The sequence below is a fragment of the Platichthys flesus genome, chromosome 11 (genome assembly GCF_949316205.1).
Source record: "Platichthys flesus chromosome 11, fPlaFle2.1, whole genome shotgun sequence".
NCBI classification, from domain to species: domain Eukaryota; kingdom Metazoa; phylum Chordata; class Actinopteri; order Pleuronectiformes; family Pleuronectidae; genus Platichthys; species Platichthys flesus.
In genome coordinates this window covers 6,466,180-6,481,419 of record NC_084955.1, presented here as the reverse complement: position 1 = coordinate 6,481,419, position 15,240 = coordinate 6,466,180, and positions in this window count along the sequence as shown.

The following is a 15,240-nucleotide window of genomic DNA, read 5'->3' as shown; positions in this document are numbered from 1 at the left end:
GTATTGAAACAAATCCAATACATTTAAAGTAAATGGTGACCAATTCTGAAAGAAAAAAAAAACATTAAATACAAATGCCTTCATCCTCTAGAGCCGGCTTTGCATGTGGATCACAACGGACATTTAACTTAAAAACATGGTGTAAATGACTTTGAGTCAAATTTGAAAGTCAGGACTTACCGACTTACCGACTTACATAACACAGCAGCAGTATGAAGACATTTCAGTTTTTTTCTGTTGTTTCTTACAACCTATATGCCAGCCAGCAAGCAGGGGGAGTCTTTGCTCACTGGTCGCTAGCTTTTTGACAAAAAAAGCCTTTGCATACAACTAGATTGCCAAAAGAAAGTGAAATCCAACAATGAGTACATGTGACTAAAAACCTGTTTTAAGTTTCAGTGCTGAGGCAGAATCTGTCCTAATACGACTTAAACTACTTAAAGCTTAAATTTTTAACAAACACTTGTAATGTTATCCATCAGCATGTTTCTCAACTTTTAACATTACTATTGCTTCTTCCTATAAATGGTACACACGTGGCACTTTATTAAACTTACAATATTGATTTGTAGAGTTACTGAATTGGCGAGTTTTTTAAAGATGATGGTTGTGGAGAATTATGTTTGCAGCAGTTGATATTATTGATCACAGCTCTGAAAGCATTTTGGAGGAAATTCAAGAAACCCAACCTCATTACCAGGGAGAAATGAAACATGTCACTTCTAGTCCATGCCGTGGTCCATTCTGATCCCTCTGTGTCGGTCATATTCACTGATAACCTTTGGATTTGTCAGAATGTAGTAAAACATTTGGCCTCTCCTGGAACCGTCACCTTATCGTGGTGGAGAGGTTTGCGTGTCCCTATGAACCTGAGGGCTGTGTTGTCTGGAGCCTTGTGCTCCTGGTAGGGTCTCTCGAGTGGTCTCAGGTGAGGGGCCAGACTAAGAATGTTTCAAAAAACCTCAATGAATAACGGAAGGAGAGGAGATGTGACCCAGCCCGGAGGAAGCCCGGGGCCCCCGTCTGGAGCTAGGCCCAGACGGAGGGCTCGATGGCGAGCGCCTGGTGGCCGGGTTTGCCACGGAGCCCGGTCGGGCATAGCCCGAACAAACTACGTGGCACCCCCCCTCTCTTCATCCCATGGGCCCACCACCTGTGGGAAGACCCGTTGGGGTCGGGTGCGCAGCCACATGGGTGGCAGCGAAGGTCAGGGGTCTTGAGGGACCAGACCCGGGCGGCAGAAGCTGGCTCTGGCGACGTGGAACGTCACCTCGCTGTGGGGAAAGGATCAGTTAGATCTGGTGGGGCTTACCTCCACGCACAGTCTCAGCTCTGGTACCATACTCCTGGATAAGGGTTGGACTCTATTCTTCTCCGGAGTTGCCGAGGGCGTGAGGCGCCGGGCGGGTGTGGGGATACTCATAAATCCCCGGCTGAGCGCCACGGTGTTGGAGTTTACCCCGGTAGACGAGAGGGTCGCCTCCCTGCGCCTAAGGGTTGTAGGGGGGAAAACTCTGACTGTTGTTTGTGCGTATGCACCAAACAGCAGCTCAGAGTACTAAGCCTTCTTGGAGACCCTGAATGGAGTCCTGTATGGGGCTCCAGTAGGGGACTCCGTAGTTCTGCTGGGTGACTTCAACGCCCACGTGGGCAATGATGGAGACACCTGGAGAGGCGTGGTGGGGAGGAACGGCCTCTCTGATCTAAACCCGAGCAGTCGTTTGTTATTGGACTTCTGTGCTAGTCATGGATTATCCATAACAAACACCATGTTCGAACATAAGGGTGCTCATAAGTGTACCTGGTACCAGAGTACCCTAGGCCGAAGATCAATGATCGATTTTGTGATTGTGTCATCTGATCTGAGGCCGCATGTTTTGGACACTCGGGTAAAGAGAGGGGCGGAACTGTCAACCGACCACCATCTGGTTGTGAGTTGGATCAGGGAATGGGGGAAATTTCCGGATAGACCTGGTAAGCCCAAACGAGTAGTGCGGGTGAACTGGGAACGTCTGGAGGAGGCCCCCGTCCTAGGTATCTTCAACTCACACCTCCGGCGGAGTTTTTCTGGCATTCCTGTGGAGGTTGGGGGCATTGAGCCGGAGTGGGCGGTGTTCAAAGCCTCCATTGCTGAAGCTGCGGCGGCTAGCTGTGGCCTCAGGGTCTTAGGCTCCTCAAGGGGCGGTAACCCTCGGACACCGTGGTGGACACCGGTGGTCAGGGAAGCCGTCCGATTGAAGAAGGAGGCCTTCCCGGATATGATATCCTGGAGGACTCCTGACTCGGTTGCAGGGTACCGACAGGCCCGAAGGGCTGCAGCTGCTGCCGTGTCGGAGGCTAAGCAGCGGGTGTGGGAGAAGTTCGGAGAGGCCATGGAGAAGGACTTTCGGTCGGCACCAAAGTGTTTCTGGAAGACTATCCGGCACCTCAGGAGGGGGAAACGGGGAACCATCCAAGCTGTGTACAGTAAGGATGGGACTCTGTTGACCTCAACTGAGGAGGTCGTCGGACGTTGGAAGGAACACTTTGAGGAACTCCTGAATCCGAATAACACGCCCTCTATGTTGGAGGCAGAGCTCGAGGTTGATGGTGTTTCATCGTCAATTTCCCTGGTGGAGGTCACTGATGTAGTCAAACATCTCCGCAGTGGCAAAGCCCCAGGGATTGATGAGATCCAGCCAGAAATGCTAAAGGCTCCGGGTGTTGAGGGGCTGTCATGGTTGGCACGCCTATTCAACATCGCGTGGGAGTCGGGTACAGTGCCAAAGGAGTGGCAAACCGGGGTGGTGGTTCCCCTGTTCAAAAAGGGGGACCAGAGAGTGTGTACCAATTACCGGGGTATCACACTTCTCAGCCTCCCTGGTAAAGTCTACTCCAAGGTGCTGGAAAGGAGGGTTCGGCCGATCGTCGAACCTCAGATTGAAGAGGAACAATGCGGTTTTCACCCCGGACGTTGAACTACGGACCAGCTCTTCACTCTCGCAAGGATCCTGGAGGGGGCCTGGGAGTATGCCCATCCGGTCCACTTGTGTTTTGTGGATCTGGAGAAGGCGTATGACCGGGTCCCCGGGAGAAACTGTGGGAGGTAGTGTGGAAGTATGGGGTAAGGGGGTCTCTCCTCAGGGCCATCCAATCTCTGTACTCCCAAAGCGAGAGCTGTGTTCGGGTCCTCGGCAGCCAGTCAGTTTCGTTCTCAGTGGGTGCTGGTCTCCGCCAGGGCTGCGCCTTGTCACCAATCCTGTTTGTGATATACATGGACAGGATATCGAGGCGTAGTCATGGTGGGGAGGGGTTGCAGTACGGTGGTCTGAGGATCTCGTCACTGCTTTTTGCGGATGATGTGGTCCTCATTGGATCATCGGCTTGTGACCTTCAGCACTCACTGGATCGGCTGGCGGCCGAGTGTGAAGCGGCTGGGATGAGGATCAGCACCGCTAAATCTGAGGCCATGACTCTTAGCAGGAAACCGATGGATTGCTTACTCCGGGTAGGAAATGAGTCCTTAGCCCAAGTGAAGGAGTTCAAGTACCTCGGGGTCTTGTTCGCGAGTGAGGGTACTATGGAGCGTGAGATTGGCCGGAGAATCGGAGCAGCGGGGGCGGTATTGCGTTCGCTTTACCGCACCGTTGTAACGAAAAGAGAGCTGAGCCGCAAGGCAAAGCTCTCGATCTACCGGTCGATCTTCGTTCCTATCCTCACCTATGGTCATGAGGGCTGGGTGATGACTGAAAGGACGAGACTGCGGGTACAAGCGGCCGAGATGAGTTTTCTCAGAAGGGTGGCTGGCGTCTCCCTTAGGGATAGGGTGAGAAGCTCAGTCATCCGTGAGGAACTCGGATTAGAGCCACTGCTCCTTTACTTAGAAAGGAGTCAGCTGAGGTGGTTCAGGCATCTGGTAAGGATGCCCACTGGGCGCCTCCCTTGGGAGGTTTTTAAGGCACGTCCAGTGGGGAGGAGACCTCGGGGAAGACCCAGGACTAGGTGGAGAGATTATATCTCAACACTGGCCTGGGAACGCCTCGGGATCCCCCCGTCAGAGTTGGTCAATGTGGCCCGGGAAAGGGAAGTCTGGGGCCCCCTGCTTGAGCTGCTCCCCCCGCGACCCGACCCCGGATAAGCGGATGACGATGAGTGAGTGAGTGATTTGGTTTTTATTCATGTGAATGTACCACAAATGGGTAGTAATTTCCTCAATCACATGAGTTTCCTAGATAAACATTGTTAGGTGGTTATGTTACCAATTTGTAAGGAATGTGGAGTATGCCAGTTCTTCAAAATTACAACTAGAAGTAGTGTGATGTTCTTAGAGAGCCACAAAACCTCACTGACGAGAGGTACACCAATGGTCTGTAATTATGTTGCGCTTATCTAGTCTTGATGACATTGCCATTTATGGCCATGCACCTATTCAACCACACTTTCATACAGTGCATCTATGGGCAACACGTTTTTCTATGAGGTTCAGTATCTTGCCCAAGGTCACTTTAGCATGCAGATGGGGAAGACCTTCAGGTTAGAGGACGACCCCTCAGCCACAGCCGCCCTGTTCCGTCACATGCACCTTCCTCATACATTGAATATTATGTCACAATGGTTATACGGACTTGTCTCAACGGTTCCTTTAAGTTATAGCTTTTAGTCCATCAACTCGGCATAAACAGCAATGTAGAATTGAATGTCCCTAATGTCTTTCATAAGTATCTCATCAATAATTGCAAATCAATTTTTTCTACATTTACTAAATAAATCCTTTGGTGATCCCCTGAGTTTTCCTTTGGTGTCACCATGGTATCTACTGCATTGAGTGCCAGTATATATTGTAAGGATGTAAAACTTTGGTGATCATTGGAGGGTTTAACAAGACTGATTTCATTCCCATTAGCCAATTTGTACTTAATCATAATCATGAAAACTTGGCTTGCTCGACATTAGTCTAGAGTTGCGTAGATGGTTTGAATCATGCAGCTCAGGAGCCTGCTGTTAGCTTTCTGTTTCATTCCAGCAGTCATTGTTGGTTCGTTAACATTATATAATTAAACCACCATCATGATTATTCCATGACCTAAATCAAATAGTTATTCTGATGCCAAATGTTTCCTCACCTAACCATACTTTTATGCATTTGCAGTGGAAGTGTATATGGTGTTGGTCTGTTGGCCCATTGTGGTCCACACTGCAACTATATTTATCTACTAATTCCAGAAATCTCTGTCTGTCTGAACGCATATCTGAAGTACTGTTGATCCCATCACTGTTGGAAAACGTTGATCTGTTTGAAATCAAGAACAGTATTGTCCAGGTACATGTTCAGTGTGAATATTGGTCCAACCATAGACAAGCCTCATGTGAACTCATTTCCTCTCATGCTTTGTTTGGGGGCAGATAACGCCCTCTTAATATGCTGTGGTAATACACATCCGCCTCGTGTCCATGGGACCTTGCGAGCCACAGAAAGGCAGGCGAGATGAAAATGTGTTTCACCTGTCCAGGACTAAATTAATTATCCAATTACTCTTTTCCGAGTGACTGTGCTGAGCAGATAGCTTCAGAGCTATTTACAACAGACTGTCCTGCCAAGATAACAAAAGGGCTAGTTTCCACATCATCACTTCACGTGGTAAAGGATCGACGAAAAACTCCTGAGACTGCCAAAAACTCCCCGGACCTCGGAGAATCCATCAGCATATTTTACTTTTTCTCCCGGGAAAAACTGATAAGTTAATGAGCAAAAACACAATAAAAATCCTCTGAGACTGGAAGTAGGACAAACCAGAGGTGATTTAATTCAGAAATTTCACTTAGTTTGTCACTCATTTGCTCTAACGTCCATCCTGAGCCCATCTTCATACTTTGGAGCCAGTTGTTTAATTACTATTGCACCAATCCATTTTGATTTTATCTCGCTCAAAGCCAAGAGCAGCAAAGTGTGTGTGTGTGTGTGTGTGGGGGGGGGGCAACTTGTGGCTTCAGGCGCGAGCGTCCCGCTATAAAGCACAATTACAACCCCCATCCACTCATCACCTTGATAAGAGGAGCAGCAATGTTTTAATCCAGAGTTTTCACTTCAGCTGAGGATGGCAGCCAGCAGCGAGATTGGTCAGAGTGCTGTAACAATCTCAATAGATCAACACTCTTCACGGCCACTACGTCTCCAACTGTTCTCCAGGAAAAAAAAAACTATTTGTCTCCTGTAAAGGAAAACTCCATACATCTTTTCACTGTTTCGAAACAAGTATCAGAGGCTGCTGTTTGTTCACTGTATTAAAGCACTGAGGTTCATCAGCATTGTCTTCAAATTAAGTTTCATGAAAACATCACTAAGAAAAGACTGGACTACAGAATGCACTAGAAACAATAAAGAAAGTTCAAAAGGAAGAAAGTGATCATAGTTACACTGGACGGATGCCAATCACATGGGTGAAGAAAATTTGGCCTCAAAGGTCTGCACAGTGTGTGACCGCTTGACATGAAGCAGGGGAAGGAGAGCTGTAAGATCAATATGGCATGTCAGCAGCCTGCCGGCCTGATGAAGACACCCTCAGGCCCAGCTCCACATACATGGGATGGATGTTGGCGAGGCTGTCAGCACAAAATGGCAAACCAGCTCGCTTCATGAGGGGCAACATCAGAGCCAATGTCAAAACAGAGGTGGAGAGAGTTCAAACGCAGAAACATGATTACTGGGTTGAACTTCTGACCTCTTAAAAGCGAACCATCACTAATGTGTATTCATGACTGCCGAGCCAAAGGAGGCAAGGCCAGGGTGCGGGAGAATCCATACACACCTAAATACACACGCACACACACTCACAAACATTACAGAGTAGTTAATCTGTGCTTTTGATGGGCTGACCCTTTCATAGTGCTGTGAGGGAGGAAATAAAATACACAAGAAGGGCGACCCTGACCATGACCCTGACCCATCCTTTGAGACTAGAGGCATAAGAAGAGAAAGAGAAGGATCCATGCATAAAAGAGCAGCCTGAAGTTCTCTCAGCCTCTCTGCCCTCCAGTCAAGGTCCTCCGAGTCAAGGCTGCCACCTGGAGACACATCAAGCCTGTTTTCTGACGGCGTTACAATTCTACAAGGGATTTTTTTACATAAAAAAATCAGCATGACCTCATTCACTCTGCGGAAGACGCAGTGCTGCTTGATGCAAAAGAACGAGTCGAAATATCAGAAAGCTCAGATTTGTGAACTCATTTTCAAACGTATTGCTATGCCGTTCTGATCCTGCCTGTTTGCTTGTCTTCTGGTTCTGCAATTCTGGTTGCAGCTCTCTTTGTACGAGTGCCCTGCAGTAATTGAACTGCGGCAAGTAAAGAACCCAGAGGCTGCCCCACAAAGAGCTGTTTGCTTTTAATGCAAAGTTAGCTGAAGCTCAACTCAGTATGCGAGACCCCAAAGTGGAGAATCAGTTGTCATTGCTGTTGTTGTGAACTCGCTGCTTACATCCATGACTCCCAGCTGCAACTGGCCCTGGTCGCCCGTTTATTTAAAGTTTAAAGTTTATTGATATTCAAAATATGATGTTTCCAAATCACACTGCACCTCCTTGGATGAATACACATGCCAAGTACACAGTGCTACAGACAGACAGAATGAGATTTCAAGCGTGAGGATGAGGTTTGTTTAGTTTGGAAAATGCACCTCTAGTTAAAAGCCCTACTTCTTTGAGCAGCTTTCCAAAGCCTTTTCAGTATCCAAGTTGAACACACTATTCACAGTGCAACACTCCTGAAGCTGCTATTGGTTGAAAAGTGGATTATGTGCATGGCGGAGATGCAGAAAAACACATTAAACTGGTTTGGTGAAGCAGAAGGCGAAGGTGTTGAGCTTTCTTCTGCAGGTGAATGACATTGGCTCAACAGGATGAGCAGGGAGGTAAGGGAGGGACAGGAGTGTGTGTATTAAAACAACGGTCGGGGCTCCTGTCAACCAACAGCAGACTCTCTCCTTTGACAGTGAGCAGATGGAGTGGCAAGTGCTATTCAGACAAGCTGCCACATTCTGAATATGGAGTTAGACTGACAATGCCGAGTTGTGATTTTCTTGTTACCTTGTAGGGCTGTGACTCAACTCCCCCTCACCCCAATCCCCACTGGCTCTATCTCTGAGGCCTGGCTGCCATGGGTCTGAGTGAATTAATGAGTGAAGGCAGCTTCTGTAACAAGGATGCCAGAGCATGTTAAGGCTGCAGCCCGATCCCGGTAAGCAGCCGTGAGGGCAGCAGTCTGCTTCAATGAGGGGAGGACTCGGAGTGGGGGGAGCTGCTTGGAGAGGGTAGGAAGGTAGGAAGGTGAGTTTGAAGGGGTAAAAGCTGCAACCTGCATCAGTTGCTAACACCACCTTTGTGCAAAGAACATTAGCAACAACAAAGGGCTCAGTGGAGCACCGGAGAATGGATCTGTGCACAGACCAAAGATGAATCACTTCACTGCGTCAGAACCTCTTGGGGGAATATGACTTACAGATAACCAGGTAATACACTTTCAGTCTGAGAGCTTTTCTTCAAGGGGGACCCGACTGCACTACAACATCACAAGATACTGTATAAGAGAATGGTGACTTAAGATACAAAACACTCCTTTTGCACCTTTACACCTGTCTATTCATAAAATGAATCAATCATGTGGCAATTGCAGTGCAATGCATGAAATCAGTTTGAGTGAGTGAGTCAACTGACAGAGAGGCCACAGTAACCCTGATAACCACAGTGAACACTGACAGTACACTACACAAATGATCCAGTGGGCTAATGAGTGAAATAATACAGTATAGCTGTTTTCAGACATGAACAGGACACGAAGGCATGACATCCGAACAATTGGGTCCATTCATTCCCTCCATAATCTCTGGAGTTGGTCTTTCACTCATCGAGCTTGCAGCAGGCAGATCTCCGGTCAACATAAAATCTCTGGGCTATTCAGGTTGAGGGATGGCACAGGGGTGGTTGGTTTCCTCATCGGAGGGAGGGCCTTTGAAACAATGAAATAGCCCTCAGCTCACTTGATGTGTGACTGTCAACAGAGCTGAGGACACTGGGCTTGGGATCATTTCACTCTACAGCTAGTCCTCTCTGCCCCTTGATCTCCAGTATTCTGGAGAATCTTCTGACTGTGGCTGCCAGGTGGCTTCCAAAGATATATCCTCTGTAGTCCATTGTGAACAGTTTAATCAGTCTATTATAGTAAGGTACAGCATATTCTATATCATCAGGTGAGTGCTGTCAGAGCGAGGAAGTCAAGCAATATCTCTCCTTGCATCTGATCTTAGACCAGTGATCTGACCCAGTGAAAACGCCATTTTCAGATAAAATTGTTGAGGGATGGATGCAAACCAAGTTTCTTCTCAGTTTTGATAGTTTGTCTCGACACTTTTGAGTTTAATGTTCTGACGTCTGATCCTTCTGGTGACTTTTGCCTTATGGTTTCGATAACATACATGAAATAAATCTAAGCCTAATGTTGCCCCTGGAACTCCAATTTAAAATCCTTCATGTACCGTTCCCAGGAAATCAATGGAAATCTCAAAATCCAGTTGGTTCAAACTGTGCTTTTATGCCCTGGTATGTTGTTGGTATATAGAATATGTACTTGTTTCTTCACCTACAGCCGCACTGTCATGCTCTGTTTCCTCTCCGGCTGTTATCGCTCTTGGGTCACGACATGTCAACAGAAATGATTTCAGGGAGATTTGAGGATGTTTTAGAGACTAGCAGAGACCACTGCGACCGAAATACCTGAAGCAACAGAAGGAATTTGTTGTGTGTACAAATAGAACACAGCTGTTTGTCCTCGCTGCCTGTAATCACAGACGTTTATATTCATTTACAGAAGATGTTTAGGACATTTGCAAAAACGAGAAGCATTGTGGGTCCTTTTCAATGTCACCTGCCTACTAATTCCACAAATGTCTGTCAGTCTTTCTGTCACGGAATAACTTCCTGTTTGGCAATTAGACTTACAGGTAAAAACACATCATTAATTTTGTTGCTGCAATACTTTATATTGAGCTGAATTACAGAGCTGTTGTCATGGTTTGTCTCCTGATCGGTTTCTGTGCATGTCGATTATCATCTCTCCTGTGATTTCTGAAAGTCTCTGTGGGGAAAATCCCTGTTTTTCAAATAATTTCCCTCATTTGAATCAAAGAATAACTGATCATTATCTTTGGCTCTTTAGTCTCCGTCCATGTATTCCAGGACTCTTGAACATCCCTAGACATCCTCACTCATGCAAAGAATCCAGATTCAGCTTTAACATTTGACAGATTGCTTCTGTTGTCAGCTCCAGTTTCTTCCAGCTCAGATCCATCGATAGTTAAATCGTTGCTCTTTCACAAAGACGTTGAATTTATCATTCCTGCTTTCATCTCCTCTCGAATGGATTATCGTAATTCCCTCTGTGTTGGAATAGAGTGATCATTACTTCATTACCTCCAAGAGGTTAAAAATGCAGCATAAAGATTTTTAATAGGTAAAAGAAAAAGAGAACACTTTTTACTCATTCCATCGCATATGCACCTATCAAATCCCTTCTCTGTATTACACCCACATATTTACTAAAGCTCCTCATTCCCCTGTCCACTCCGAGGCCCTTAATGTTTTCTGATAAGAACCTGCACAGTGTCCCACACTCAATTTAGAGATCTATCAAGCTTTGTTTTAAACTCTTGCTCCTTTCATTTGAATAATATGAATGATAATCATAATATTATTAAGTCAATAATTTGTATCATTATTTTTGTAATTTTGTTACATTTACTATTCTTTTAGTTGAATGGTCTTTAAAGTACATATTGATTTGATGAAATGAAGTTATATTACAAGAATAAAGAAATGATTCAATGAGAAAAAAAGCCACAACATGACAATTCATTTTTTTTGGAGGTAAGCATGCGTCTCGATCCAATCCCAGCGTTCTTGGAGAATCAATGAAACCCCTTTGAGTATCACACAGATGTAACAGATAACTTCTCAATCGACATTTCCTCCTTCACAAAAGAAGGAACCGCCTTCAGGTCTTTACATAATCACAAGCATCAGAAATAGTACATTCTGAAGAAAGAATTGCAGTGTTGATGAGCCAAAAGATGAAGTATTTTGTTATTTGTTAAACTTAATCTCAAGTATAACTTAACTGGATGCTCCACATTCCTCATTCAAATGCAAATAGCGTAAAGTAGAAATAGGAGACTAAGGTTATGACTATATTCTCATAATATTATAAACTTATTCTCAAAATCTCCCATGTGTTTTCCCTATAAGTGGCCCTATCGCACATTATTTGTGCTGAATAAATAAAATGACTTGCCCTATGTTGAAAAATACATTGGTTCATCCATTGCTCAGTGTATCCCATCCACTGCAGTTCGTGGTCTGACCCTGAGGCGTGCCGGCTCGATCAGTGCAGGAAATTCCAATAACCTGGTGATTTCCTGCTGACTTTCATAATGTAACCTCCTTAATGCTAGGTAAGCTCAAGTGAATGCATGCACCCTAACATCTTCCAGCCCTAATTTGATGAAAGGTATCAAAGGGACAAGGTAAGTTTATTCATCTCTCTGAGCTGCCTGCAGAATTAAATGCTGGACATAATGGTTTGAGACTTGCTATGAAACATGGTGGATATCTTGGGCTGCCGATCTGTAAAGTGTGGAAAATCTTGAGATCTCAAAAGAGATGAAGGAATAATAGCATAAATGCAGAATGTGATGCAAGAAATGTACTAATGAATTATCCTTATTTTCACCATGTGCTACAAAATACTGGTTTCCAAGTCACAGTTGGTACACAACATGATTTATGGTGAGGCCTGTTTGTAGGACTGTAATCGGTGCAAGAGAGAAAGAGGAGGTGGAGGGAAACTGGTGTGTGCGTGTAAGACTAAACCTAAGGTTCTCTGCACAGACACGTTCACAACAGCAACAAATCCTCCACATTATTCAGGCGAGAAGACGAGCAGCAGCTAGAAGCAGGAGGTAACGTTTCAATTCAGAGATCACATGATTTTCTTGACTTAAGATTAAAGTTGAAACTACCTTTTTTCAATTCAGTCTGTCGAAAGTATACAAAGGGAACATGACTTTTTATGTTACATTTCTCCCACTTGCATTATGATTGATGAGGTTTGTCTGGCTTAGGGTAATAGGGAAGTATACAACCTTTCAGTTTTCTCTTGCTAAGGCATCCATTTTGAAACCAAATACAAATTCGATCTGGTTGAAAGCTGCTACATTTGACTTTTGGTCAATGCTACATAGCCAACATTAGCACTAAATGCTGTTCACTTATTTCAGCTACCAGGAAAGTTGCATGTACAGCATCAAACTAGTGGTGGTATCACTTTGTTGCATCTACAAAGGTTAGCATGCTACCCATGTAGGCCCAGCCGGACAGTCTTGCCACTTTCTGATAGAGAGTCACTGTGGCATCCAGCCCAGAACAAGCAGCGCCTCTCAGACCTGTCGTAAATGCAACAATGGCTGTCGTTTTTTTGGCAAGCCACCATCACCTGCTCCCAGCAACAATTCACATCATGTAGTAAATAAAAATAACATACTGCACCTTTAAAGCCACAGCCCTTGCTAAACTACTGGATGCGTGCTTGTCTGACTCCCCTGTTGTTCGGTTGTTGCCTTTTAGCATTTGCTGAAGTCCTGCCACTGAGACAAGGGAGTTAGCACATTTTCAGCCTCATTACTTTGTACTAGTCCGGGCTAAGGGAACATATGTGTATAATGAACACCTGAATATAAGTGTGTGTGTGTGTGGTACAATGTGTGGTACAATGCGTGGTACAGTCAGAAGACAGGGAATGGGGCGGTAGAGGCAGGACAGGGTGTTTTGTGGAATTGGAACAGGTTGTTGTTGTACAGGAGCAGCCGTAGTGTGTACCTGTGCGTGAGAGAGTGTGAACAGATGTAATCAGCCCATGTGGATGGAGAGGCAATAACTCCACGGGGGGAAGGGTTGGAGAAGTGAATCTATCTCTGTCACGAAAACACGGAGCAATCAGGAAAAAACTGAGGCAGCAGATAAAGAAGCAGCGGTTTGGAGTTCAGGCCCAGAGAGTGGATCACCTGTGAGGGATTTAGAGTCACAGAGGAGAAGTCGACCACCGGGAGAAAACTCCCATTATTGACTCAATTCTTCTAATGTTTCAGAGAGAGAAAGATGGCTCTAATAGACAAAATATTGGATCAATAAATGTTTGTTCCAGTACAACATGTGATGACGCTCCTATGGATACTAAAATTATGATTCATATATTGATTCAATGTGCCTAAATACACCAATACTAGAATAATATCAACAGTCTGTCATCATAAAAAGTCATTTTTAATTCTAGTTGGAGCTAAGTTTGAGAATTGACACATTTACAGTTAATGCAATTTATGTTTACTATATTGATACATTTTTCTATTTGTAACATTAGAACAGTCACAGTAAGTTTTTTTAAAGTGCTTTACATGGTAGGTAGTAATCCATCTTCATATTTGCTCATATTTCATATTTAATGTCCCAGGAAAGTGCAGGGCCAAGATTGTTTTTTTTTGGACACGTGTTAGGTTCAATATAAATAAAAGTTTAAATAAACAGGCGATCTGGCGCTCTGTAGCAGTCGGTTGGGGGGCAGTGTATCTTCAGTCTGTAGTTGAACATGTTCCCTTCTACATCCTTGGATAAACTTTAGCAGTGGTATGCAACTAACCCTTATATCCTTGGTATACTGTGCAACACTAGCCCAATGCAGGTTAGTAAATATGGCTCCCTTGCTCAGTTTGAGTGTACTAATCCTTTATTGTCGATTTTTCTGTGGCTTAATGGTTCCTGTTGTTGGCCACTATTTAAGTTTAAAGCCAGGAGTCTATTAAAACCTAATTAATGGGGGCTGGATTAAGCGATTTGATTAATTAAGCCAATTATTTCAAACTGTAACCAGGACATGCTGCTTAGATATGTGCTAACCCAAGTGATGCACTCCAGTCCACCAGTCACCAACAGAGTGAGTGGAGATTCAGCAGCAGACCCACTGTTTACAAGAGCCCATTGAATTCGTTGCACAGGTTTTGGGATTTGACCCTTGTCTTTATTAAGGCTGAATGTGCACTTTCCAATGTGGGTTGTAGATGGTACTATAGTGAACTTCAGGTCTTCCTTAATGCTAATCATCTGTAGTTTGTGTTTAGACCGGAGAGTAAATGGAGTCATGAGGACTGACTGAATGAAAGATTGACTGGTGACCTTCATCCTACATCATCAGCATTTCAAAGCAAACCTAACTGTCCAACATGCCAGCAAACCAAACAGGGATGACTCCATTATGGTTTGAGACCACACTTTTGTATATATTACTTTGATGAATTACCTTGCTTGATTACATCCCCTGCCATTTGAGTACCATACATAGCATGTGTATGAACTGTATTGTTTGTTTGTGTCAGTGCTTGATCTGTACATCAGGACCACATGGTGCACAGAGCCAGGAGAACCTGAGATAAAACTAGAACCTAACAAACAAACCATAACTTTATAACATGAAATCATGTGAACGAATAATTGCCATAATGAAGAAAAAAGGAAATTAGGAGTGACCTTTTTATTGACAACCACGAAAAGCAAACAGTAAACCAAAGTAAGTCAGGAGCTCTATCTGTCTCTGTGTCAGTCTGCTCTGCTTAGCATCAGCACTATGACAGCGTGGCTCCTACACACACAGCGAACCACTCCACATGCTTCAAGTATCGCCTGAGTGATTGAAATCTCTCTCCCTCTCTCGCTCTCTGTCGTTCTCTTTCCTATTCAAATTTTAAATGCACCCAAAGTAGGCAAACAAGCAATTCACAAGTCACTTCAATGTGAAATCTAAATAATGGCAGAACAGATCACAATGAATATTAAACAACAAATATTAAAAAGGTTTTGAGAGGAGGGTGCGGGTCCCGTTCTAGGAAGAACAGGCTCCAGGGCTTAATTGTAACACAAGGCAAGCTGATGACGCTCTGTCCACATGAATGCAGGTATTTGGCAAAACCTACTTTCTCCTCCGTGTTTGAGGCTAACAGCGTTTAACGCCACTGAAGGAGGACATTTTTCCAAAGTGTGGATTTTCCAATAGACAGAAGCAGCTGAGGGGCTGCACAGGAAACACAGTAATTATGAAAATATTGTCATAATAAATTGAATAGGCCTGCACTGTGCAACACCACACAGAACACACTCCAACAGACAGACA